Genomic DNA, 26772 nt, shown 5'->3' on the forward strand with positions numbered 1-26772 from the left:
AACTTTAAACTCTTTATCTTGATAAGCAAGTCTGTGTGTGATATGGTGCTAACTTTGCATTCTTATTTTACTATTCACCATTAAACTGTTAGCTCTACGTGGGTTAATATCTTTTAGTTCCAGAATCCCTTGTGTTTTTTGGGTTTTTTTTTTTTTTTTTTTGCACATGCTATTTAAATTACCTGAAACATTGCCCTGACCACCCTTCCCCATGTTCACAATAAGTGCTGCAGATTCTCATCTCCAAGTCTTGTTTGATGATCTTGTGCAGATTTTGCCTTTCTTTTCTTTTTCATATGATTTTTTTTGTTCCACTTAATTTTTGCATTTTGTCCTTCCGCATTTTCACACATCAGTTGGAAAAAATATCCTCAGGATGGAGTCTGGGACATATTTATATATGTATTTTCCTAAATGATGGAAAAAAGGGGAAAAGATTAGCCTTTGTCTTGGTTAATGGCACCACCAGTCATCCTGCAAATGAATCAGAAACTAAGGTATTGTTTTTCTTCTACCCTTTATGTTGAGTTCATCATGAAGTTTTATTAATTCCATTTCCCAAATATTCCCTTTTGATCCCACTATCACTGTTGGAGCTCAGACATACCCCATCATAGCACTGACCATTTAAGTTTCCTTTGTTTCTAGCTTTGCTCTTCAAACGACCCAAAATGGAAACCTACTATTAATGCTCTACTATTTAAAACTTTCCTGCTTAACTAGTTCTTTATCACCCATAGTCTACATGCATGACATCTAGGATGAAAGTCTGTCTTTCTTTCTTTCTTTTTTTCCTCTCCTCCTCCTCCTCCTCCTCCTCCTTCTTCTTTCATTCCCTACAGTGTGATTTTTATCCCTGTTACTGTTTATTCCATGACTGGAAGCCTGTATCTCCTACTTCTCGTCACCCATTTTCCCTATCCTTCCCTCTGGCAACCACCACTTTGTTCTCTGTATTTATGGGTCTGTTTCTGCTGTTTGTTTGTTGTATTTTTGGCAAAATCCTATAGTATTTGTCTTTTTTTGTCTGACTTGTTTCACTTAGCATAATAACCTCTAGGTCCATTCGTGTTGTTACAAATGGCAAGATTGCATCTTTTTTTTTATGGCTAAACAATACTCTATTGTATTATATACCATAGCTTTTTTTATCCATCTATTGATGGACAGTTGGTTGCTTCCACATCTTTCCTACTATACATAATGCTTCAATAAACATAAAAGTGCATATATCTTTCTGACTTGGTGTTTTCATTTTTGGGGGGTAAATAGCCAGTAGTGGAATTACTAGATCATATACTATTTCTATTTTTAATTTTTTTGAGGAAACTCCATACTATTTTCCACAATGGCTGCACCAATCTACACTCCCACCAATAGTGGATAAAGGTTACTTTTTTCTCCACATCCATGCCGACACTTGTCATTTCTTATCTTTTTGATACTAGCTATTCTGACCTGGCGTAAGGATTATTCGTTTTGTTGTTGTTGTTTTCTTTGTGTGTGTGTGTATAAGTTCCTTATATATTTTGGATATTAATCCCTTATTGGATATATCATTTGCAAATATCTTCTCCTACCCAGTTGGTGACCTTTTTGTTTTGTTGATGGTTTTCCTTCACTGTGCAAAAGTTTTCTATTTTGCTGTAGTCCCAATCGTTCATTTTTGCTTTTGTTTTTCTTGCCCAAAGAGGCATATCTAGAAAAATGTTGCTAAGGCTGATGTTAAAGAGATTACTGCCTGTGTTTTCTTCTAGGATTTTTATGGTTTCAGGTCTCACATTTTGGTCTTTTATCCAGTTTGAGTTTATTTTTGTGTATGGTATAAGAAAGTGTTCCAGTTTCATTCTTTTATATGTAGCTGTCCAATTTTCCCAGCACCATTTATTGAAGAGACTGTCTTTTCCCCATCGTATATTCCTGCCTCCTTTGTTGTAGGTTAACTGATCATATAAGTGTGGGTTTATTTCTGGGTCCTCTATTCTGTTTCATTGATCTGTGTGTCGTGTGTGTGTGTGTGTGTGTGTGTGTGTGTGTGTGTGCGTGTGTGCCAGTACCATGCAGTTTTGCTTTTTACAGTTTTGTCAAAATTTTATAGTATATCTTGAAACCTGGGATTGATACCTCCAACTTTGATTTTCTTTCTTAAGATTGCTTTGGCTATTTTGTTTTTTTTTTTCAAGTTTCATACAAATTTTAGAATTATTTGTTCTACTCCTATGAAAAATGCTGTTGGTATTTTGGTAGGGATTGCATTGAATTTGTAGATTGCTTTCGATAGTATGCAAATTTTTTTTTTAATTTTTTTTTTAACGTTTATTTATTTTTGAGACAGAGAGAGACAGAGCATGAATGGGGGAGGGTCAGAGAGAGGGAGACACAGAATCCGAAACAGGCTCCAGGCTGTCAGCACAGAACCTGACGCGGGCTCAAACTCACGGACCGCGAGATCGTGACCTGAGCCAAAGTCGGCTGCTCAACCAACTGAGCCACCCAGGCGCCCCGATAGTATGCAAATTTTAAAATGTTTTAGAATATTAATTCTTCCAGTCCATGAGCATGGGATAGATTTACATTTGTTTGTATCACTGTCAACTCTTTTCATCACTATTTTTAGTTTTCAGAGTACAGGTCTTTGGCTCCTTGGTTGTTTATTTCTAGGTATTTTATTCTTTTTGGTGCTGTTATAAATAGAATTGTTTTCCTTAATCTCTTTCTGCTAATTTGTTACCCCTTATTTCTTTTTACTTACCTTGTATATTACTACAAGACTCTCTGCTCTAGTTACACTAAAGAGAACACAACACACTTTCTGTAAAGAGCCAGATGGTGAGTATTTAGGCTTTGTGGACAAAAAGTTTTTGTCACGACTATTCAGTTCTGCCACTGTGACACAAAAACAGCTGTAGACAATAATATAAAGGAATGGGCATGGATGTATTTCCATAAAACTTTATGAACACTGAAATTTTAATTCATATAATCATCACATGCTATCAAACACTATTCTTTTGATTTTCCCCGTAACCATTTAAAAATCTAAAAAAAGCATTTTAGGCTCACAGACTGCATGAAAACAGGCAGTGAGTCAGATTTGGGCCATGGGCTGTGGTTTGCTGACCCTTGCACTAAGCCACTCTTAGAGGACTAAACGTGCTGAGGTATCACACACATGCTTTTTGGGTTTTTGTTTTTGTTTTTGCCTGACATGACCCTGTTGTTTAGGCTAGAGAGCTTTAACCTGAGAGGAGCTTAAATAGCAGTTAAACTTCATCATTATCTCCTATGAAGAGTTCCCTAATTCTTTTTTTTTTTTTAATTTTTTTTTTAATGTTTATTTATTTTTGAGACAGAGAGAGACAGAGTGTGAACGGGGGAGGGTCAGAGAGAGGGAGACACAGAATCTGAAACAGGCTCCAGGCTCTGAGCTGTCAGCACAGAGCTCGACGCGGGGCTCGAACAAGAGTTCCCTAATTCTTATACCCCCAACCAGGAAAAGGTTGATCACATCTTCTTTTATGTTGTCCAAGCATCTCCAAGTATCTTGATACAAGATCTCCAAGTACCTTCTACTACAGTACTTTGCATACTTTATTGCAGCTGTTTCTTTAATCATGTGTCTCCACCTTTCACTGAGGGTAATGGTTTCTGTTTCATCTATCTTTTGATTTCTGGTTCCTTGGCACTTTTGTTTTATGGGGTCATCAAGCTGAGAGACAAAGTCCTGTTCTGCAGAAAATCATGCCATGAGCAGAAAAATTTCAATATGTGTCGTGAGAGAAGCGTTTTGGTTGGGAATTGAAAATAATCCAAGCGAGAGATAAATTTAGTGACTGGGTGAGTGTTATCTAAAATATAATTGACTAGGATGTGCATTAGAATGTACATTCCTTTTAAATGATAGCAGAAGAAGCTCTTTGGAAGTTAAAATGAAAGCAAAAGTTCTCTTCAATTGTGCAAAATTAATCAGGTTGTGGCTTTTTGTGTCTTTTCTTGCATTTTATATTCCATCACAAACTCATGGTCAGTTTTTGAAATTTACATAAGAAAATGGAAGTAAGAAAGTAAATTCAGCCCCTTTGGCCTAGAGGTAAATTTTCATGTTAACAATTTAGAAAAGTCATTTCTCATTTTATAAATAGAGTTTATTTTCAAGAAGTTGACAAGGGAGACAAAAGTCCAGAGGCTTTCTATGTTACTTTTTAATGGAGATGTTTCTCAGTATATAATTTGGAGTATAATATGTGTAATTATGTATGGAAATGCAGCCTGTCAGGCAGACTGCTACACAATGGTTTGTTTGTAAAAATATGGATGCTCAAGGTGGATACCTGTTACACTAGCAAGCAGAGGGCCATGATTGAATGAGGGTCAACTCCATTAAATTCTTTATAGACAGGCAAAACATCTGAGAAATTTTTTTCTTGTTAACTACATGTGTGATGTGATCGTTACATTTTCTTATTTATAATTAGAGGTGTTTTTACCCCCAATATTTTAGTGGAAGAGAGTTTTAGAAAAGGGATTTTGGCTGAGGGTGGGGACTGCTGAGGGTGGGGATTAAGATCACAGTGACTTTGTTTTGTGTTGCAGGTATCATCATATTGATACTGCCTCAAATAGAGAACTAACCTACAAAATGTATTCCTCCTTCTAATTTACAAGTTCCTAGAGGGCAAAGGGTGGGTCTTTTTAAAATCCCTTCTCCTGGGGGCACCTGGGTGGCTCAGTTGGTTGAGGGTCCACCTTCTGCTCAGGTCACGATCTCATAGTTCGTGGGTTCAAGCCCCACATTGGGCTCTGTGCTGACAGCTCAGAGCCTGGCGCCTGCTTCAGATTCTGTGTCTCCCTCTCTCTCTGCCCCTCCCCTGCTCACGCTCTGTCTCTTCCTGTCTCTCAGAAATGAATAAACATTAAAAAATTTTTTTAAAAAATCCCTTCTTCTCTTAACCAAATATCTAACATAGTAGAACAAAATCTCATTGTAAAAGCTGGGTTGGCAACCTGTTGGGTGTGAGAGTCTGTGTTCTCAAATTTGCATATAAAGCAAACATTGAACCTCTGAAATGCTCTTAAAAATATATCACTAACAAAAAACAGAAGGCAGATATAGCATCTTTCAATAATTCTGGCACAGCTAGTTTTTTCCTACAGCTTTGGAACAAATGAAGTACTTTGTTTGCATTTTAGGGGCCAAATTGAAACCCCTAGAATGCACCCTATATGTTTCTGTGCTATCAGGATATTTAATGTTCATTGTACAGAATTGAATTTCTCTAACTTTAATAGTCAATGAATGTTTGCTGAATAATTGATTGATTGAGCAAGATAAAATATTACTTTTTCTAGCAGATGACATAAAAAACAAAAATCTCTATAATTTTGTCAGCTTTCTCTCTAGTACAGGAGTATTTATTTACAAGGTCAGTTCATGCTCTTTATAAAAAGGGTTGCAGTATTTGTTTGGAAGCCAAGGTGTTATTTTGCAACTCATGAAAACTAGGAGCTACCGTCCTCTTGAGGTATAACTGTTAATAATAGCTACAGATATGACCTCAGTTCTGCTGGCAGCTTTAGAGTCGAGGGGCCACTAAATGCACATAATTATTCTGGTAAAACTCCATAGATTATCCCTGCCTTATGGGAAAAAGTTATATCTTTGCAATTTTTTAATGATGTCCATGCCCATCAAAAGGTACCAGATTGACACTTGTTAAATTAATTGTGCTTGAAAAATCTGACTTTCTTAGAATCCAATGCAGTACAGTTGGCATGGTGCCTTTACCGAGACTAGGCTTGTTAAGAAGTCCAGAAACATACTACGAAATCTCAATAGCTACTAAGCTGTTAATGTCTCTTTGTTATTATTCTGAGATAGAGTTTCCAAACTCATTGAGTTTATTAGGGAAGTGATCATCCCAATCTGGTCATTAAGGAAACTTTATTATATTATGGGCAAGAGATAAACAAGACTGGCAGTGAAGCCAAATAGGACTGGAAACTTATTATTGGGGAAACCAATGGCCTTTTTTCCCTCCCTGATGTAAAATCAGAAACAAAATCTGAAAAAAACGGTTAAAATGAAGATTTTTTTAGTAGGTTAATGATAATTTTATTTTATTATTATTATTTTTTAATGTTTTTTATTTCTGAGAGAGAAGGAGAGAGAGCGAGCATGAGTGGAAGGGGCAGAGAGAGGGAGTTGCAGAATCCAAGCAGACTCCAGGCTCCCAGGTGTCAGCACAGAGCCCCTTGCGGGGCTGGAACTCATGAACTGCGAGATCATGACCTGAGCCGAAGTCGGACGCTTAACCCACTGAGCCACCCAGGCGCCCCTCTACTGATAATTTTAAAAGGAATGTTTTGCCTTTTTTCCATTAGATACTCTTTTCCTGCTTTGTCAAAGATTAGTTGACCATACATTTGTGGGTCCATTTCTGGGTTCATTATTCTGTTCCATTGCTCTGTGTGTTTTTGTGCCAAGACCATATTGTCTTAATGATAACAGCTTTGTAATACAGCTTAAAGTCCAGAATTGTGATGCCTCCAGCTTTGGTTTTCTTTTTCAGCATTACTTTGGCTATTCAGGGTTTTTTTCTGGTTCCATATACATTTTAGGATTGTTTGTTCTAGCTCTGTGAAGAATGCTGGTGTTATTTTGATAGAGATTGAATTGAATATGTAGATTTCTTTGGGTAGTATTGACATTTTAAGAATATTTGTTCTTCCGATCCATGAACATGGAATGTTTGAGTCTTCAATTTCTTTGCATCTTCAATTTCTTTCATAAGACTTCTATAGTTTTCAGCATACAGGTCTTTTACCTCTTTGGTTAAGTTTATTCTCAGTTATCGTATGGTTTTTGGTGCAATTATAAATGGGATTGATTCTTTGATTTCTCTTTCTGCTACTTTATTATTGATGTATAGAAATGCAACTGATTTCTGTATACTGATTTTATATCCTGCAACTTTGGTGAATTCACATATGAGTTCTAGCAATTTTTAGTGGAGTCTGTCAGGTTTTCCATATAGAGTATCATGTCATCTGCAAAGAGTGAACGTTTGCCTTCTTCCTTGCCATCTTGAATGCCTTTTGTTTCTTTTTGTTGTCTGATTGCTGACGCTAAGACTTCCAATACTATGTTGAACAACAGTGGTGAGAGTGGACACCCCTGTCATGTTCCTGACCTTAGGGGGAAAGCTTGAAGTTTTTCCCCATTGAAGATGGTATTAGCAGAGGGCCTTTCATATATGGCTTTTATGATGTTGAGATAGGTTTCTTGTATCCTTACTTTCTTGAGGGTTTTTATCAAGAAAGGATGCTGTATTTTGTCAAATGCTTTTTCTGCATCTATTGAAAGGATCATATGGTTCTTATACTTTCTTTTATTAATGTGGTATGTCACATTAATTGATTTGTGAATATTGAACTAGCCCTGCAGTCCTGGAATAAATCCCATTTGATCATGAAAGACCTACATGTGAGACAGGAAACCATAAAAATCCTACAGGAGAAAACAAGCAGCAACCTCTTTGACCTTGGCTGCAGCAACTTGTTACTAGACATGTCTCTGGGGGCAAGGAATATAAAAGCAAAAATGAACTATTGGGACCCCATCAAGATAAAAAGCTTCTGCACAGAGAAGGAAACAATCATCAAAACTAAAAGGCAATCGGGGCACCTGGGTGGCTCAGTCAGTTGAGTGTGTGACAGTTCGTGGGTTCGAGCCCCGCGTTGGGCTCCGTGCTGACTGCTCAGAGCCTGAAGCCTGCTTTGGATTCTGTGTCTCCCTCTCTGTCTGCCCCTCCCCTGCTTGTGTTCTGTGTTTCTCTCTCAAAGATAAATAAACATTAAAAAAAAATTTTGTTAAAAAACCCAAAAAACTAAAAGACAACTGAGAGTATGGGAGAAGATATTTGCAAATGACATATTGGATAAAGGGTTAGTATCCAACATCTATAAAGAATTTATCAAATTCAACACTCAGAAACAAATAATCCAGTGAACAGATGGGCAGAAGACACGAATAGACACTTTTCCAAAGATGACATCCAGATGGCTAACAAACACATGAAAGGATGCTCAACATCACTCATCATCAGAGAAATACAAATGAAAACCACAATGAGATACCACCTCATACCTGACAGAATGGCTAAAATTAACAACTCAGGCAACAACAGATATTGGCAAGTATGTGGAGAAAGAGGAACCGTTTTGCGCTGTTGGTGGGAATGCAAACTGATGCAGCCACTGTGGAGAACAGTATGGATGTTCCTCAAAAAATTAAAAATAGAACTACCCTATAACCCAGAAATTGCACTACTAGGTATTTATTCATAGGATACAAAAATGCTGATTTCAAAGGGCACATGTACCCCAATGTTTATAGTAGTGCTATCAACAATAGTCAAATTATGGAGACCCCAAATGTCCATCAAATGATAAATGGATAAAGAAGATGTGGTGTGTGTGTGTGTGTGTGTGTGTGTGTGTGTGTGTGTGCATATACGCACACACACACACACACACTGGAATACTACTCAGCAATGAAAAAGAATGAAATCTTGCTATTTGCAACAATGTGGATGGAACTAGAGTGTGTTATGCTAAGTGAAATAAGTCAGTCAGAGGAAGACAGATATCATATGATTTCACTCATATGTGGAATTTAAGAAACACAACAAATGAACATAGGGAAATGGAAGGAAAAATAAGTTAAAAACAGAGGGAGCAAACCATAAGAGACACTTAAATACAGAGAACAAACTGAGGGTGGGGGGACAGGCTAAGAAGGTGATGGGCAGTAAGCAGAGCACTTGTTGGGTTGAGCACTGGGTATTGTATGTAAGTGATGAATCACTGGGTTCTACTCCTGAAACCAATACTACATTGTATGTTAACTAACTTGAATTTAAATAAATAAATTTTTAAAAAAGAGCGTTTTGCCATGAAAACTTGTCTTCTCAATTGTAATGATGGATTTACAAATATGAAGATCATGGATGCCTATTCCACTCTTTAGAGGACAAATAAATCACTGTTATGAATAAGAAACTATCATTTTCCTTTTGGTAATTAATGTCTTAGCCATGAAGTATGTTTTTATTGCATACTAAGTCTTTCACAATCCTAAGTGGACTTTTTTTGTGGTGGTGGAGATAGTTTTTGAAGCTGTGATTAACCTTGAAACAAGGAAATAATAATTTATAAGTTATCTCTGCCTTCAGAAATGTTGATTCCTATTAAAGCAGAGACAAAACTACTCAAATAATTCAGCAGAAAAATAATTTCAAGCAAAATGAAGTCATTATTTTGAGTGGCAAAAGTGGGGAGACTCTGATAAGGAAAAGAAATCTGTTTTGGTTGGTTTTTCTTTTGGACAGATTAATTTATGTTTAGGGAAATATATATGCCACATTTAGATATTTTTGCTTGAGTTTCATGCAACTAGTTTCCATAAAAGTCAAAATTTCACTCATATAATGGGAGAAACAGAGATATACACATAATAAACATCATTTCTTTAATATTTCAGTGTTATTTATTTTGTAATGGGGAATACAAAATATGTAAAACACATAAAAATACTGTATAAATCATAAAGTCATTTCTGTACCTTGCATGAATCCCTTGTATATATATCTCTTTTAGGATATAATAAGAGCATTTGGAAAATTAAGATAAAGTCTTTGCTGAACAAATATTAGAATCAATCACCTAGTAATAATAATATTTTATATTTACACAGTGCTTTACAATTTACAAAGCACTTTCATATATGATATATATCATGGTTTTAAGTAATATCTTTCCTTTAAAAACAAATACATATAGTAAAAGTTACCCAGGTGGCACAGGTGGAAGAGAAAAGCCAATGAAAAGAGAAATCCAATGAAAGATGATGAAATGAATTAGTCCCTAGGATGGATGATGTATTAGAAGCCATCTTGGAAGATTTCAAGAAGCCAGTGGTCAATGATCTTCCTACCAATTACAGGGAGGAAATCAAGTGAGACTCAGACTGAAATCTGTCCATTAGATTTGACAATTGAAGGGAAAATGGGGAGAGCAGTAGAGAGAAATTGTGGGCAGAGGAGGGCTTACTGTGAAGCTAATGGAGTTTAAGCATGAGACCACTCAAATGCATGTTCCCCTTCATATACTTAATCTCAGGTTCATATTTTCGAATCTGTCTTCTTAAAATAGATTTCAAAATTGTGTAAGTTTTAGGCCCTACAAACTCTGATCTATTCCTGATTTTAGAGATGGAATCCTGATACGGTGTCAGGATGTGACTGAGAGAGGAGAGGATGAACTGGTGAGCATGAGACATTCTTTCAAGAAACTTGGCTGGGGTCAGTGGAGTTGTGTGTGCATACACAGCACCGGCTTCATGGGTGTGTGACCAATACATTAACACAAGGCCCCCCACTCAGAAGGACCCCACACTTGGGATTTGATGCTCTTCCATGGCTGTCTTGAGATTCTTGAAACCTATCTTTTAATTGATGTTTTGTGAGGGCTGATCAGACAGTGAAACATGCACTGTGTCCGGGGCGTTGGCTCTCCTGCAGGCCTGCCTCCCCGCGACCCTTCTCCTGAAGAAATGTTCTCTGCTACTTGCTCCCCAACCATCTGGTGCTCCAGATCCACTTGGCCTCAGCATTCCTGCCGCCACCCTGCCGCCGCTGTTGCCCTCCACCTCTGTAAGGAGCCTGGGCATGAGCACAAGAAGGGTCGGGGTTGGGTGTGTACATCCTGCCATGACTGGGGACTGGGCATGGTGACAGAGGTCCTCCCTGGGGTTGGCAGCATCATGGAGTGGTTGGTGTGGCCAACCAGAGGCCATATGTCAGTGAGGACTAGCCTCTGGTTCACCTCAGATCCAACATCATGCGCTCCTCAGTGCGGAGGGTTTTGTTCACCCACTTGTGTGGCCTGGAGTGACAGACCTGTGGGAGAGGGAGAGGGGGATGGCTGGAAAGACTCTCCCAGACCCTGCCCCTCCCTGGAGTAGAGAGCCTGGGTGGGGGGCAGGTACAAGGGGATCTTGACAGTCAGGAGACTGGAGGGAGCACCAATGTCCCACGTGGTGAGGTGGGGCACCTGAGTGTCTGTGATGGTCTCCACTTCAAGGCTCTGTGGCTGGAGGGATCCTCTCTTCTTCCTGGTTCCTTCAGCTTTCCTGGTTCTGGCTTCTTTTTGTCTCTCCTGGCCAGCTAAAGTCTCCCTCTGGGGATGAGCCAGAAAATATGAATTTTATAATTTTGGTGATATCACAAACAACTTAAAATACTCTAATACTTGCATTTGAAACTGGCATTCCCAATATAAAGATGAATGGGAAAATATATGCTAAAAAATTTAACATTTTAATTTTACTATATTTAGAATGCCATTAAATAGCAAATAAAAAACAGCATAAGTTGAGAGCACAGAAGACATGAAAAGTGCTTTACATGTACCTTTAAGTGTACTTCTCCTCTACTCTTTGGACAAAAGGCCGTATTTTCATTTTGTACTGGGTCCTGCAAATATTGTCGCTGACTTTGTGTGTGTATGTTTAGCACAAAGAGAACAGTTGGAGATGGAGGAGAGTTGGGGGGAAAGCACGTGTTTGATGTGCTAAATTTGATTTTGGTAAGTTAGCTGCCATCACCTTTGATGAAAGGAGAGAGTTTTGCCAAACCTCTTGCTTAAGTCAGTCAGGTGTGTCTGACTGGGAGAACCTGGTTCATGTGCCTGTGCCTTAGCTGCAAGGGAGGCTGGGAGGGCATGCATTTCACGGTTTATGTTTTCATAGTGTTATGAAGTCTCTGTTTCATACTCTGGGTCATAAAGTTGGGACTTGTCTAAACCTAGGAGGAAGTTCAGATGCTATAGCAGAAACTGTAGGTGCCTTAATCATATTCATTGAACCTTACCACTTTTGGTATGCCCCGGATGACTTTGACATCCAGTTGCCAGTGCCTTAAAGGCTATTTCCAAAGCTAGTGAAAGGAGTCTCTGCTCATTCATGGGGCTATCCAGAAGTACTGGGTGGGGTGGGGTGGGGATGAAGTACCCAAGGAGAAGGCCTCAGCAAATGACTGATAGGAGCTACAATCCTCTTCTCTCCCTCCTTTGGTAGGATAACTATAAGATGTGTGTTTTATACCGTTTCCTGAAACTGCCAAGTGAGAGTAACCTCTAATCTCTCACGGTGGCAGTTGACTTGATAACATACCCATTATTGACTGCCTTCCCTTTTCTGATCCAGCTCCTCTCCCCTAGTAATGATTCCTTTATTTCCCAAACAATCACCTTGTACTTGAATCTTTTCTCAGGGTCAGCTCCTGAAGCAACTCAAACTAAGATAGATGCCAAAGAGCTGAAAGGCCAAAAACCAAAACCAAAAACAAAATCTGCCTCTCCTTGTGATAGAAGCATGCATTTCTCTGCTTCAGTAACAGCTCTTTATGCACGTTTATGTAATAACACTAATATCTCTGTAAGGTAGTATTTGTCTAACTAGTCCCTTGGGTAGGCTCACAAGATCCAGGACCACGTACGTTCAGCTGAGCATCCTCAGGGTTCATTGCAGAGGCTGGATGTAATGGGTGCCCAGTAAACATCTGGCAATGCACAAGTGAACAAACTGATGAATGGTTATGTGTTTATCCAAACATGATGGCTCATGAAAGATTTATATGAAAGATGTTCACCTTATTACTGTTATCTGAAATTCTGATTGAAGGGAATGTGATTATCTCTGTATTTTCCAATCTGCCCAATTTTATTTTTGGCCTGGTTGCTGTGTAGATGTGGGCATGTGATCAGCACTAATTTGTGTATGTGAGGGTGTGCAAAGAACAATGCCCTACTGTGTTTTTTGGGTTTTTTAAAATTTTCTTGAAATTATGGAAAAATGTCTCCAAAATCTGTCTTTGACATGGCAAACTATATTAAGCAGACCTGAACCAGTGGCAAACCTCTCTTCTTATGCCTAAAAGTTTTTGAAACACCCAGGAGGATGTGTCTTACCAGAGACTCAGATGAACATAGTGTTCTGTTCCATGAGTTGATTCTAGCATTTTCCATAGAGGTGTCCTTTAACATTTTTCTTGCTGCGTTTTTATGCTGAATTTAAAGCCGGTGAAATATGCCAGCTCAGGGCTTCTCAAATCAGAGGATCTCTGTTTCCTAGAGAATAAGTTTGGCTCATGAGAGCTAATGCCACCCACACTCCAGAACCATACCAGAATGTAGGCTCCAAGCAAATGCCTGTGCATACTCTTTACCTTCCTGAATAAAAACATCTTTGAAAGTGCATCAGTTTGAAGGTCAAATCTGATTTCTTTATATTTTCCTTAGTTTTGGCATAATTTTTTTCTCATTCTTAAGACAATGAACAGGAAGCCACGCAGATGGCAGAGTGTGTTAAAGGCGTTAAGCAAGTGTCTATTAATACTGAAGGAAGCAATGAGTTCTTCAGGCACGTACATACAGAAGAATATGCTGAAGCAATGAAAGCAAAATATGCTTTTCATTGTTCCAAGTTAGAGATCATTTCTAGTTTGAATAATGGAATAGGAAAATGTCAGTGCCTGGATGGGCAGTAGGAGTATCTCAGGGATAGTTATTCGGGGAATAAGCTGCTTAATTCTATCTACAACCTTAAACCCGCCTTGCCATGTAACATAACATATTCATGGATTCCAGGAATTAGAACGTGGGCATCTTTGGGGATCCTTATTACACCTACCACAAGATGATTTATAAAACTACATAAAAATAGCAAAATAACTAAGCTGAAACTGAGACTAATACAAGAAAGACATAAATTGATAGGGGCATAAAGTGTATTGAGAAATTAAGCCAACAGAAAAATGCACGCTAATGAGGTCCTATGCACCATACTTTGAGTTCCAAGTCAGTGATTCTTAAACTCTGGGTTTAAATCATACTTTTGAATGCTCTAACTTTGGTGCCATTCTGGAGGGGATTAAAAGAATCAAAACAAGACTAATCATGTCACCAATAATTATATCACAAACACTGCCCCAGTATAATTGTATCTCCCATTTTTATGAGAACAATCATAGAGAACTTGACTGCCCTTAAGCACAGTCATTGTTTAAATAGAGCTGCTTACTGCTTATGCCTTATTCTCCCATGAAATCATGAGGCACAGGTCTTGCCTATTCTGTGAATGTCTTCCTTTTGGTTCCAGCTTACTTTTTCTTTATGCTGCTCTCATCTTATTGCAGCAGATGAATCCTACTTTGTGCATTATTAAAAAAATTGCTCAGAACAACATTATATTTGATAAAAATTTCCATGACAGTAGGTATACTCAACATAGTAACAACAAAAAAAGTCTAAATGCTGGCCAAAATATGGGTACACACCCATGCTATGCCAAAAGGTCAAAGCACACCAGTTCTGAGCTCTCTGTCTTTAAATACAAGATACATCTGACCTATAACATAATCCGTAGTGTATATAGGATAAGAACATTAAATTATTTTTTTAAATTTTTATTTGAGAGAGAGAGAGAGAGAATTAGAGTGTGAATGGGGAAGGGGGAGGGAGAGAGAGAGAGAATCCAAAGCAGGCTCCAGGCTCTGGGCTGTCAGCACATAGCCTGACGTGGGGCTTGAACCCACAAACAATGAGATCATGACCTGAGCCGAACCAACTGAACCACCCAGGCACCCCAAGAACATTAAATTCTTAGCAGAAGGACAACTATTCCTGATAATAACCTAACATTCCTATAGTACTTACTGTATCTCGATATACCTAACACTCTTCTAAGTGCCTTTACATACTTTAACTGATTTAATCTGTACGAGGGTCTTCTGTTCCTAGTCCCATTTCACCAAAAAAGAAATTAAGGCACAGGAGGCTAGTTGACCTCCCCTTGTTAATAGTAGCAATCTGGGATTTGAATCCAGCTAGTCTGGCTTCAACTCTGTGCTTTTACCATCAATAGCATGGCTTCAAAGAACAAAGCCAAAAATGTGTCCCCACAATCCTTACAAAGACGACCTTGTGCCAGGCTGTGTATGAAATTTACTGTTTTGCAAGACTCCATCTAACTGGGTATTTTTACCAATGGAAGGGGGTTGAAAATGATACCTAAGGCATTGAAAATCTTCTGTTCTAGAAAGTTCCTTTGCCTAGCATGCTGTCCTCCTTTCTTTCCTCCTCCTTTCCTCCAGTTTCCTGGTTAACTCCTTCTAATGCAGATCTTAGAACAGGTATCACTTCTTTAGGAAGCTTCCAGTACTCTCTTGTTTCCATTATTTAATTGCATTTTTTGTGTTAAGTACTCAAGTAAAATACTGAATTTTGTCCTTCATAGCATTCATTGTAGTTTGTAATTAATTAGTATGCATTTGTTTGCTTTGTTTAATGTGTGATTTATTTTAATATGTATATCGTCTACCAGACTGTCACATCCATGAAGGAAGGAACCATGATCTTATTACTATTCATTGTTCCTTGCACATGCCCTCCTTGCCTCTCACTGTATCCTACTTCCTTAGCTCAATCGAATTCCAGTTAAATCCAGTCTTGCCTCCACTGCCCTTCACCTGCGGAACTGACCGATGCTAAAGAAAAACACAACCCATGATGACTGGGTAATACCTTAAATCTATGATCCCAGCTAACTGCTTAATGAATGTTTTAGTAACTATATTGAGGAAAAAAAAAAACAAAAAAAAAACAAAAACAAAAACATATGGGGATGTGAATAAGTACTGCTTTTTTAAATTAAAAAAAAATGTTTACTTGAATTAACAGGTAAATAGGTTCTGAGAAAGGAGTTAAGCAGCCCAAGCAGAAGGCTTAAGCATGTTGATTTCCAAGGGTGTATTGATTTGAGTACCAAGGCAGATCAACTTTTCTATTAATTTGTCAAAATCTCGCGTTAGCTTGGGAAGTGTAGTTGCGATTATGTGAAGGCTTCAGGGCACGAATGGCTGGATGGTGAATCCTGAAGCCCTGTGGATGGGGAAGCCACCTCGGGATGCATCAAATGTTTATGGACTCTTCACTAGTGAAGTCCTTTCTTGTATTTGGCCCCTTGATAGACGCCTGTGTGAGCTTTGGGCGTTTGGTGAGAGTTACACAGAAGGGGGAGGGCAGGAACAATCCTGGGTGAGGCAGTAGGAAAGAGAATGAAGACTTCAAGAGAACTGGATTTGGGTGTTAGAGGATGACCAAAATAGATGAAAATTGCAATGTACTTAGAATTCAAAACTAAGTGACTTTCTCGTGTTTCTTTGTAAAACTTAGCTTGTATTTTTACCAAAGTAATACATATTCATAGTTGTTCTTTTTAAAAAAACAAGTTTATGAAAAACAGTGGTTTGCCTGCCTTGTTTCTGCCCACCCAGAAGTCAGCCTTTCTGGAGGCCACCACTTCCGCCTCTTTGAACTGCTTCTTTGTGCTGTATTTCTAATTAATATGCTCATGTTGTTATTTATTTTCCAACCTCAGGCGTTTTATTGAATCCGCCTGAAAAAGAGACAATTAGCCCTCTTAACACCATGTCCCCACCTACACATAACTTCGCTTTTTCCCATTTTCCAAATGTAGTCATTCTGCAATTTGAGGTTAAGTCAATATTGCAATGTTTACAGTATCGAGACTATGAGTGGGCATTTTGGGTATACTTAAAACAATATTTTTATTTATCTGGGGTTTCAAACACTGATCTAACTCCCTAATGTTATAATGTTTTAACGTTTTTACTTTAAGTTTTTAAAAAACTTATACATTTTTATTAGCCTGTTGATATTAGTAGTCATTTATAAGGGACCTTTTATTTATTATTTATTTATTTATTATTTTTAATGTTTTATTTATTTTTGAGAGAGAGACAGAGAGAGAGAAAGAGTGTAAGCAGGGGAGGAGCAGAGAGAGAGGGAGACAGAATCTGAAGCAGGCTCCAGGCTCTGAGTTGTCAGCACAGAGCCTTACGCGTGGCTCCAACCATGAGATTGTGACCTAAACCAAAGTGGTATGCTTAACCGACTGAGCCATCCAGGCACCCCTATAAGGGGACTTTTATTAATGTTTGGTCCCTTTTACAAATTTAGTTCAATAAAATGCTGTAAAGAGCTTCAAACTTTATTTCCTATTTAATATTTTTAAGTATTGTATTTTGCCAACTAATACCCCAAATGAAGAATTTAATCCTAATAAATCTAGCAAAGAAAATTTATAAATATGGCGATTCCCCAGTTATCATAAGCATTCAGCATGGCTGATATATTTTCTAAAATTTTCTTGTACTTTCCATCTAAAAAAGACACAATCAAATATTCCAGAATGTTAGTATTCATCCATTGGATTCACTCATCTCGGAATGTCAAATTCTTAAATACCAAATTAAACCAAAGGTACTGACATATTGCTATGGGCTAAATTTAATATTTTACACTTTACCCTAAGCTTCCAAGAGTTAAAGATGGTTTACACTAAGGAGACACTTACTTCTTTCCCATCTCAGTGGATCATGGTGACCCAGGGCAATGCCTACAGTTATTATTTTTTTAAGTAAGCCCTTAAAAAAAAAGAGTTGATTTTCTGGTCCATGTGCTGGGATTCTCGTAACTCATTACTTAAATTTTTAAGTTTAATCTGGGTCTGAATCCTTGTCCCTCCATGCCCCTACATTCAGGTCATTTCATTTGCTTGATTGCGTCATTCTGTTACATAATATTATAAGTCATTTTATTATTCTTCAAGTTTGGTAAGGTAACACAATATCACAGATGTTTAAACAGCATCCAGTTTTATTTAGTTATTGTTTGGTTTTTTTCCTTTAATTTTGATTAGTGAAGGATAGCTGACATATAATGTTATAGTAGTTTCAGGTGTGCAATACAGTGATTCCATAATCCTGTATATTGCCAAGTGCTCACCGCGATAAACGTAGCCACCGCCACATCTGTCACCATAGAACATTTTTACGATATTATTGACTTTATTCCCTATGCTGTACTTTTCATCCCTGTGAGGACTTTGTACCACTTAATCCCCTTCACCTATTTCACCCTACCCAGTTTTATTTTATATACTTCTTATGTTTCATTGTCATTCTAAATGACAATCACCATATAAATATTACATTAGAGCTGCATGATGTTCTATTATTGCATTTCCTATCTTGAAAATATTATTTTCATTGTTCTCGCATTTGCTTTGTTATTTTGCTCCTACTATAGTTTATAGAATCTAAGACATGCCCTTTTTGTCTTATATATCTACATATCTAAAATCAGAACTCCAAAAATGAAAGTTTAGAAATACCTTGCTCAATTTACTTTGTATTTCTTCTTTATATATAATCAGTGTGCTATAAATTCATGTCTACCTAAGTCTAAATTTTGATACATATAAAATAAAACACAGTCATACTTAATTGGTCAACCATTTCCTTCTTAGTACTATATGAAATGATGGTACATTTTAGAGTCTGGGATATCTTAGATTTGATGAAATATACTGCCATGTATTTATTCTAAGTCTCTCTGAAAGACATATGAAATTCCTTTTGGTATTGCCAGGCACAATACCAGGTTGTATACACTGGCATTTCTCCCCATTCTAGTCTGGTCTGGTTGTTCTCTGAATCTCTCTGCCCAGCTATTATTGTGGAACTTTCTTCTCTCTACTGTATTAAATTCCCTATTTCTAGGATCTCATATCTCCTTTTTTGGGTTATTCCCCCATATGGGAGAGTTCACTCTTCAGCTCCTGAATTCCTAGAAAATATTTTAGGCTGACTTTATCATAATAATAGTTATTATTATTATTATTAGCAGCAGTAGTAATTTTCTCTGTGTGGGTTTCCTTTTTTAAAAAAATTATTCTTTATATTTTTAAGGAACATTTATCATTTAAATGCTGCTCATTTTAGATTGATCCCCAATTTCTCTTGTTTCCTATTTTTCTACATTTTGTCTGTATTTCTGTTTTCAAATAGATTTTCTTAAACTTATCTTTTTTTAAAAAAATGTTTATTTATTTTGAAGGAGAGAGAGAGAGAGAGAGAGAGAGAGAGGGAATCCCAAATAGGCTCTGTGCTGTTGGCTCATAGCCCCACACAAGGCTCCATCTCACGAACCGTTAGATCATGACCTGAGCTGAAATCAAGAGTCAGACACTTAACTGACTGAGCCATCCAGATGCACCTCTCTTGATTTTCAAATGTTCCTTCAAAAAATGGTACTACTTCCTTGTTCTCTTATTTATTTTATAATGTTAACTTTGTTTTATTATAGAAGTTGCCATTCTTGTTTCATCCACGTTCCTGTTTGTTTATTTTGTTCTCTCTCATGATAAATGCTTTCTGGGCTGGCCACAGTGACGACTGAGCTGAGTAGGGGGGAAAGAAGCAGGGGAAAGGGCTAGGTTAATCTCTCTAGGTTAACCCCACTGTTTTATCATGGTGTCACAGCTCACCTCAAGTCTGCCTCTAGGACTCAGGCTAGAGCTTCTCAGAGGAGACTTTAGCCTAAACAGTGGGGAGGATATGACTCGAGTTAATGAGTGAAGAACTGGTGTTTCTGATGGGGTATTCAGATGGGGTATTCTGATGGGGTATTAGGGGAGAAAGGTACAAAATATGCTTTAGTAAGTGCGTGGAAATTTTAAAGACAAGTATTACAAGAAGGAAAACAGGATCCAGCCATATGGGTCTCCTTCCCTCTCCTCTTTCATTCATTCAACAAGTATTTTTTTGGTATTTACTTTGTTCTTGTAAGAGACAACCTGGATACAGCGACCATCGATCATCGTGAAGCCAGTCACAACTCCTGTTTCATGAGCTTAGAGACAAGCCAGAACATTCTAGATATCCTTACATAATTAGTCAACTAAGTACATTAAGTGCATTAAGTGTGTTGACGCAAAAGACAATGCCATGAGAGTATATAAATGGAGGAATACCATGTTCTGATGTTGGAGTGTGTGTGTAGGACCAACAGTTAACTAGACAAGGTTGGGAGAATAACGGGGGCAGGAAGACATTCCAGGCAGAGGGGATGGAATGTTTAAAGGATCTGCGGTCTAGAAATTAGAAGAGAGTTGGCTTGTTTAGAAATGGAAAGGAAGCCTGTGTGGCTGGCCTACAGTGGACCAGCAGGAGAGTAGCTGCAGGGGAAGGGGAGAGGTAGGTGGGGAACTCAATACAGACCCCCCCCCTCCCCCAAAGCCAGGCTAAAGATTCAGGGAGTGACTTGATCCACTCTGTTTTTAAAAAGACTACTCTCCTTGACTGGAGAACTTATTGAAGGGAGAATATTTAACTGCTCTGTGGGTGTGAAATTATATAATCTTACCGATAAATGATTTGGCAAAATAAATCCAGAGCCTTTAAAAATTCATAGTCTGTTAATACAACTTCTACAATTATGTCTAAAAAGTTAAAAAAAAAGAGAGATATACACATACACAGTCATAGTTGTTTATAAAAATGAAACATTAGAAACAATTCAAAGGTCAAATAACTTCAGCAACAACAGCTACATGTATCGTCTGTTATTTTTAGCTATTTTCATATATTAACTTTGAAACTTCCTTATAATTTTTGGAGATAGATAATATCGATATTCCAATTTATAGCGAAAGCCCTGAGGGGTTAGGTCAATTTTCCAAGGTCACAGAGGTGGTGGGTAGGAGACCTGGGGCTCCTGCCTAGGCAGTGTGGATCCAGATCCTGAGCTTTCTATCACTACGTGAAATTACCACCTGGCAAGCAGCTGAGCAGCTGGCAGACCAGAAGATGGGCGATTCTACGGTGAATATTGTAGCACGGAGTCCTCGAAGAATAGTTCATGACTTGGACAGAATGTTTATAACGTAGTATTTAGTAAAAGAAATCAAGACACAAAACTGACTATGCTTTATGATTACAGACAATAGAAGGTGCGTATGAGTGTGGCAGGATTATTAATCTGCATTAGGCTGTAATTCTTTTGCATCTTCCTCTCCTTCCTAGATCCTAGAATTCTCTCATTCTCAAGCCAGGAGGCCTTTCTCCAAGCCCGTTTGCATGGTAGGCATAGATCACCCACATCAGAAACAGCTCTAAAGACTGTAAATCTCAAAGACAGAAGTTGCAAGCTAATGACGCGCTGCATAAAAATATTCACAGGCTTGTTTGAGGACCAGGTTTGTCTACTCCCTGAAAGACTTCGAGCTGCAAAGAGGAAGAGGCAGCCTGAGAGAACAAGCAGATGGGAGGAAGGAACTGAAAGACCTCCATCCCTGGGGAGGAAAATAGAGCTTTCGTTTGCAAGTACCAGGCAAGTGTAGACACAGACTCCAAGCCAAATAGTCCTGTTGTTGCTAATTCAGGAATTTCACCACTACCGGCTTCGTGCCTCTGGGCATCTGCCTCCATACAACTGCTACCTGCAGAGAGTTCCCTAACGGATGGGAAATCTGGAAACCTGTAGGGGATTTAGATGTCCAGGGAGAAGATGATGGCTGGAATAGACTTCGAGCTGGGACAACAGCTGTATATTCTCTCCCGACACAGAGCATAGAAACAAGGAAGGAGAGGAAATACAGCAAAATATCAGTCACGCTCCTGGTCATGTTATGTTAATGGTCATGTTATTTTCTTGAAATTTAATGGTATTTTCAAAATATTCTATAATGTGTAATATTTACAGGCAGGAAAAAAAAATTGAAATGAAGGAAAGAAAGCTCGCAATCTTTACCAGGATGTGTGCCTGATACATGGTAACTTTATCCCCCTACTGGGTTTGACCAAGACAGCACCTGCAGTGGTGCGAGCTGTCTTTCCAAGTCCCTCTGAGTTCGATACAATTTATAAAGAAATTTTCAAAGCCCTGGAGCACTTCCCTGTAAGGCACAGGCCAGGCATAAGGATTTTGCTTGGACAGCCAAAGGCATAGTCTGGAAAGAGAGGAGCAGTCTGAGGGGATCCTAACTTGAAGAACGGCTGAAATTAGAATTTTTTTTGGCTGTGTTGTGTTTTGTACTGCTGGCCGGAAACTGGTCTATAATCTCTTCTGAGCACCTCCTTCCAGAGTGTTTCTCCCGACTGCACTTGTTCATGTGACTCATGAATGCCTGCCGCCTTCAGTAGACTTTTAACATCACAAGAGGAGAAACCACGTCATTTTCTCACCATTGAAAATCTCTTCCCAAGACTATATAGTTGGTGCATCTTTGTTGTTCCATTAACATTGGCCAACTGAGTAAAAACCCAGAACCCATTTTTTTTCTGTAGGGAAAGGGAGGTTTTCCCCGTATTTTAGAGGTCAGCAAAGGTAAATATAACTCTTGGAACTTCTGACTTGTGATCAGGTTCCATGTGGAGGGTTGGAAGGCAGGGAACGAATTCATTCTCCATTTTGTAGGCCGAAGACTGCTTCCTGGAAGATGTGGCCCCGAACAGGAGTTTAAAAGGGTAAAGAAGAATTAGCCAATTAAAACCGAATGGATTACAGGGTGTTTAAAGTCTTCCGGTTGGGTGAGTGAGAGATTTGGGGGCTCATTAAGGGAAAAGATATGACCATGAGGTCGCAGTAGTGCATACAACTTTATGGGCAAAACAATGACAGAGTCACATTCAGGACAAAATCCTTCACAGAAGTCTGTCCGAAGGCTTTGGCGGGGGGCGGGGGGGGGGGCGCTAGGCCGATGGGCAAGAGAAGGGCAAGGCGACTTGCTGTGGGGGAGGGGCTGGAGAAGGAGAGCAGGGCAGAAAGCTCCAGAGAGCATAGGCAGCAGGGGATCTTGATGGCCCAGGGCGTATCTTATTTATTGCCAGCAGACCTGAGGTGAGGTTTGGAGGTATGCAAAGCAGGCAGGCTGTAAATGGCTCAAAATCTGCTTGTTTGGGCTATTTTTAAAATAAATGGATGTATAAAAAATTCGAGTTTGGCACCAGCCGGCTTCTGAGCTAACAGATCTCAGTCTGCCGGGAAGAAAGTAAACAACCTAGGAGCACACAGAGGCCCCTTCGGCTCATTTATAGAGCAGGCTCTCTGGGCTGCCTGGGTGACGCAGGCACTGGGGTTGTGGGTAGAGATGGGGCAAGGGCAGCAGAGCAGGGCACGACATACGTACCAGGGAGCCAGTGTGTCATTCTAAGAGAGCTGAACTCTAGGCTGAAAGCAATTTGGGGTCAGTGAGATAATTTAATAGTCTCTAGCCATCTGCACTGTTTAAAAAGCCCTTTGTGTATTGGAGCGCTTGGGTGGCTCCGTCAGGAAGCTGAAGTGTCAAACTTCAGCTCCGGGTGCCATCTCGAGGTCTGTGAGTTCAAGGCCCCATCCAGCGCTGTGCTGAGCTCAGAGCCGGGAGCCTGCATTGGATGCTGTGTCTCCCTCTCCTTGCCCCTCCCCTACTCGTGCTCTGTCTCTCTCTCAAAAACAAACATTAAAAAAATATATATATATCTTTTTAAAGCCATTTGGGTGAATAGAATACGTAACCCGCGTTGGAAATACTGCCTCAGAACCCTGCTACTCAAAATGTGGTCTGTGGACCAGCAGGATTGAAACTGCCTGAGAGCTTCTGGTCAGTGCATGGCAGGTCCTACTCCAGCCCTGTGTTGGCTGTTGTTGTTTTCAATTCAAGTGTAATTCATGTACAGTGTTATGTTAGTTTCAGGTGTACAGAATAGTGATTCAACAATTCTATACATTACTCAGTGCTCGTCACTATTCGTATAACTGTTAACCCCTCCACCTAATTTACCCATCCCCCAACCCATATCCCCTCTGGTAACGGTCTGTTTGTTCTCTACCGTTAAGGGTTCGTTTTTTGGTTTCTCTCTCTTTTTACTTCGTTCATTTGTTTTGTTTCGTAAATACTGTATATGAGGGAAATCATGTGGTATCTGTCTTTCTCTGACTGACTCATTTCACCTAGCATGATACCTTCTAGTTCCATCCACGTTGTTGCAAATGGCATGACCTCCCTCTTTTTTAATGTCCAGCCCTGTGTTCTAAACAAGATACCAGATGATTCCTGGGCACATTACACTTTGAGAATCTAGAGTAAGTGCCCATAGACTTACTTTTACGCTTCACATATAGAATTGCTCAGAAGTGGTTCTCTCTCACTAATTTTTAGTTCCTTCAAAGTTGTATATGCAAGATATTTAAATGGTAGAATAGTTCTGCAAGGTGGGGCACCTGTGTGGCTCAGTCCGTTAAGCTTCCGACTTTAGCTCAGGTCATGATCTCGTGGTCCATGAGTTCAAGCCCCACTTCAGGCTCTGTGCTGACAGCCCAGAGCCTGCACATCTGCACATGCTTTGGACTCTGTGTCTCCCTCTCTCTCTCTGCCCCTCCCCCACTCATGCTGTGTGTGTGTCTCTCTCTCCTTCAAAAAAAAAAAAAAATAGCAGTATCCCACTTACTCCTCCATTCTCATTCCCTAAAGGCAACTGTTTTCCACTTTTGGAGGGTAATTACTTCATACCTATGAATATTATGTTTATAGTTCTATTTTTTAGTGTTAGGCTTTATCTACCGACTTTTCACTACAAAAGATAAATATTTAGTATTCTTTCACCTCTACCTTTCACCCCACACAATGAAAAATTCCCCTCTAATTAGAGTTATAATTTTTATTTAAATTAATATTCAGTGTTTATGTCGACATGGCTATGAAAATCCCATGATGATTTAGGATGATTTCATTTTCTTTCTTACACAACTTTTTGCTATTTCGTCGGAGTTTTGTTTTTCCACAAATGATTATTCATGCGTTCACTACCCTCTGTCCTAAATATAAAATTTCTCAAAGCAATCAGATATTCTCTGTCTCTTTCCTTGTTTAGCGTCACCTGACATGCTCTAAACCAATCTGGTTGCTCTCTGAAGCCACTACACCGTCCTCAGCCTGAAAATCCTCTTACAACCATCTTAGGAACACCCTCCATTTGTCTCTTACCCTGGGTTCTTTTTTCCCAAACACCACATCTCCCTTTCATTTTTCTGCACCATCATCTCGGTGGTCTTTGTCACCCCATAGATGCTTGACATGTTTGAAATTTCATGTCTTTATTCTACCCTAACACTTCATTGACAGTTTAGTCTCCTACGTCCCTCTGCCCAGAAGCTTTTAGAATCTTCTTTCTATCCTCACTCAAGTTCCCACGAACCCAGCCATATGCTTTGCTGTGGATTGAGCTTTATCTATATACTCAGTGGGGCCCTGTATTCATTTTGTGGGTCTGCCATAACAAAGCACTACAAAGTGTGGGGCTTAAACAACAGAAATTTGTTGTTTCACAGCTTTGGAGGCTAAAAGTCTGAGATCAAGATGTTGGCAAGGTTGGTTCCTTCTGAGGGCTGTGGGGGAGAATCTCTTCCATGTCTCTCAGCGTCTGGAGGTTTATTGGCAGTCTTTGGCATTCCTCGGCTTGTAGATGATTCATCCAAATTTCTGTCTTCATCTTGAAATGGCCTTCTCCCTGTGTGCATCTATTTTTGTGTCCAGATTTCTCCTTTCTGTAAAGACACCAGTCACAATGGACGAGGGCCCACCCTAGTGATGTCATCTTAATGTGATTACATCTGTCAAAACTAGATTTCTAAATAAGGTCATATTCTGAGGGGTAGGACTTCGATGTTTTTTTAGAGGGACACCATTCAGCCCATAACAGCTCCTTTGAACTAGAAATTCAATTCTTTCAGTTCTAGGAAATTTTCTCGAGTTTTTTTCTTGGAAAATTTTCCTATCTGTCTTTTGTTCTGTTCTCTCTGGAATATTTGTTATTTGGATCATAGAACTTGTGAAATGATCCTCTAATTATATTAACTTTTCTCCTCTTTTCTGTATCCTAGTCCATATCTTCCTTTTTATTTGTGTATATTTTTCTATCATATACAAACTCACAATGCCCTATCCATCCACGCATTGCCTACTTCTTTGTGTATGATTTCCAAGAGTCCTTTTTAATTCTCTGAATATTACTTTTTAATATTATACTGCTTTTCTGTCAAGATTGTAATGTATTTTGTATTCTCTCTGATAATATTAAACATATGATTTGGAGTTTACTTTACCCACGTTGTTTGTTTATTCACTTTCTTTTCATCTCTTTCTTTGTCTTGGTATATTCTCTTTTCGTTACTCCTCGACCATTTCCTCATATTTAGGATTAGGGAACAAAAAGCTGAACTGATGCCCTGTGTATGTGTTCTGGGCTTGTTAATTGGTGCACTTCAGTCTCAGGTGGTCTGAGACATTCTGAGGGTTCAATGAAGAAAGGGAGCAAAAGTTTAATATTTCATTTCGTTTCTCTGTTTTAGTGTCTTCCACAGCTCAGCTGTATCTAGTGTCTGTTCTCTTGTGTCATCTAGTACCTAAAGATGCCTCTGCCCCCCGGGTGAACGATACCCCCTGGTACTCACATTTTTAGATAGTACACTTGTCCTGATTCTGGACAGGCCTTGTGATTATGACCAACATAATGTGGCAGAAGTGATGCTGCCTGACTTCCAAACTCTATATCATGGAGTCTTTGTACCTCCTCTTGGGTTTCTCAGAAGGCTTGTTTTAGAAGAAGCCAACCTCCATGGATGAATTTCAACTAACCAGAGACTGCCAAGCTGTGATGAAGGCAAGCTGGCTACATGGAAAGGCTATGTGTAAAGAATAGCATCTGGTCATTTGCTGGCTGTTCCGGTCATCCCAGCTGAAGAGCCAGGCATGTGAATGAACACTTCATCTTGGACAGCCAACTCATTCAAGCCTTTGGAGACTCCAGC

This window comes from Panthera uncia (genome assembly GCF_023721935.1).
Source record: "Panthera uncia isolate 11264 chromosome D3 unlocalized genomic scaffold, Puncia_PCG_1.0 HiC_scaffold_8, whole genome shotgun sequence".
Taxonomy (NCBI): Eukaryota; Metazoa; Chordata; class Mammalia; order Carnivora; family Felidae; genus Panthera; species Panthera uncia.